Genomic DNA, 2,500 nt, shown 5'->3' on the forward strand with positions numbered 1-2,500 from the left:
GCCGTCGGGCGGACACCCCGGGGAGGGGGGACGTCACCACGCTCGATTTCGCCTGTTTTCGCCTCACCCAACAACCTGTTCGCTAGGAAACCGGTGCAAGCCGTCCTGGGGGGTGGTTTTTTTCGCTGGGACGGCAGCAACTGCCCCCAGCCCCACCTCATCCCGATCTACGCCTGACAGGTTTCATCTTGTCCCGGGGGGGTGAAAGGGTGTAAAGAGGTTCCATCTCGCGGGGCTCCGTCGCCCTTCCGGGATGCCGCCGCCTGGCGCACGGGCGACCGCAGCTTCCGCCGGCTCCCTCCGAAAAGCGCCTCCCGCTCTCCCTGCGTCATCCTGGACGGTCTCGCTCCGAGTCTGCGCTTCTCTCTCGCCCTGCCGCCAGACTCGGCTCCTCTCCCGCGCTCTCTCTCTCTCTCTCGCTCTGACCTCCGCCCCGTCCGGCCCTCCCGTCCGCGGCGGGGGAGGCCCGGCGGGCGAACCCTTCCGTGCGGCCGCCTCGCCGGAGCGGGGGCGGCGCGCAGGGCCCTCTCCTGGGGCTTGCGAGGAGCGGCCGTCGGGGCTGGCCGCGTCCTCGGATCTCGATGCGACGCTCGTTCGGTTCCTGGGAAATCGTGTGCTCCGCCGGGGTCCGGGGGCGAGCGCCCTTCGCTGGGCGAGGGGGACGCTTCCCCGGCACCCCTGGCGGCGTCGGACGCCTGCGGGTGCCGGCGGACGGAGCAGACCGCGCCGCACGGGGTACGGGTGCGGGGCCCGCCCGGCTCCGGAGACCGGAGCGCTCGGGCGGACGCCTGGGGACCGGACGCCCTCTCCGGGCGGAGGGGTTCCGGGCGCGCCGTGGGCAGAGGGAGGGTCGGGTTCGCCTGGAGCCGGCCGAGACCCCTGGGTTCCGGCCGAGCGATCGTCCCTCCCCGCCGGGGCGCGGGGTGCCACATCGATCGGGTTGCGGAAATGGGAGACGTGGGGCCCTTCTCTCGCGTCAACCGCAGCCCTCCGTTTTCTCTTTTCCGGCTTGACTCTGTTCGCCACCTGTGATGCTCTCTGGCCGGTTCCCTCGGGCGTAGCGGGACGGGCGGCGCGCGCGACGCTCTCGCGGAGCGTCCTCCGACGCTTCCCCGGGCTCCTGGAGCCGCCTCCCGGCCCGAGGGGTGCCCGTCCGCACTCATCGGCTGAACTTCCGCGAATTGCAGTACCCGATTCGGCCCGCCGGGGGGCGCTGCCGCCGGGGGAAGAGGGGGACGGGCCGGGCCTGGCGCCGGGCTCCGCCGGACGCCCGGCGCTGCCCCGTCTCGGCCTCGGAAGGGGGAGTCGGGGGAACGGGAGGCCGGGAGTCCCGGAGAAAGAGAGAGAGAGAGAGAGAGAGAGATAGAGAGACCTCCGCGGTTCCGCCTTCGACCGCCGGGGGGCGCCGCGCACCCGTCCGCACGGGCCCGTCCCGGTGGCTCCCGGCAGGGCTCTCCCAAACCCTCTCCCAGGGCCCCGGTCCGGGAGCCCGACTGCGTCCGCTCTCCGCTTCCAGAGAGGAGGCTGTCGGACGGGGAGAGCTGGTACCGGGCTCCTGGAGCCCTGCCTGGGCAGCCTATGGAAGGGAGGGAGCCCTGGCCCTGCTGCTCTCCGAGCTCCGGCCCTGCTGCTCTCCGAGCTCCGTGCCTGCTCTGCCACGGGTCCTTTCGCAGGAGCTCCAGGGAAACGGGCTTTTCGGCCCCTGACAGAGTCCCGGCTCTCTCGCTCGCCTCGTTGGTACCTACTGATCCGGCGGAGGTGTTCTCCGGCGGGTAGCGACACGGACGGCCGAGGGCGCGCTTCACCCAGGCTTCAACCGTCTCCTCCCCGAGCCCCTGGAAGTGCAGCTGGGCCGCGGGCGCCCCGGTCCGCACTCATCTGCGAAACTTCCACAAATTGCAGTACCCGATTTGGCCCGCCGGGGGGCGCTGCCTCCGGGGGAGAAGGAGACGTGCCCGGCCCGTACGTCGGGCTCCAACGGATGCCCGCCGTGGACCCTTTATAGGCCCCATCCTGGTCCTGCCATGCTGTTATCGGAGCTCCACGGCTATCTTGTCACTAAACCTTTCGTTTGAGCTCCAGGGCTTTTTGCTTTTTGTAACCCGGTTCCTGGAGCCCTGCCTGGGCAAAATCGGATGCAAGAAGGCCCTGCCCATGCTGATCTCTGAGCTCCGCGCATCTTCTGTCACGGGTCCTTTCGCAAAAGCTCCAGGGAAACAGGCTTTTCGGCCCCGGACAGAGTCCCGGCTCTCTCGCTCGCCTCGTTGGTACCTACTGATCCGGCGGAGGTGTTCTCCGGCGGGTAGCGACACGGACGGCCGAGGGCGCGCTTCACCCAGGCTTCAACCATCTCCTCCCCGAGCCCCTGGAAGTGCCGCTGGGCCGCGGGCGCCCCGGTCCGCACTCATCCGCGACACTTCCGCGCTGGAGTCCGACGCTCGCCGGCCGCGTCCCCCGGCCCGCGGGGGCCCGGGGGGAGGCCCGACGCGTGCGGGGGGAG

The sequence above is a fragment of the Pseudophryne corroboree genome, unplaced genomic scaffold (genome assembly GCF_028390025.1).
Source record: "Pseudophryne corroboree isolate aPseCor3 unplaced genomic scaffold, aPseCor3.hap2 scaffold_385, whole genome shotgun sequence".
Lineage (NCBI taxonomy): Eukaryota > Metazoa > Chordata > Amphibia > Anura > Myobatrachidae > Pseudophryne > Pseudophryne corroboree.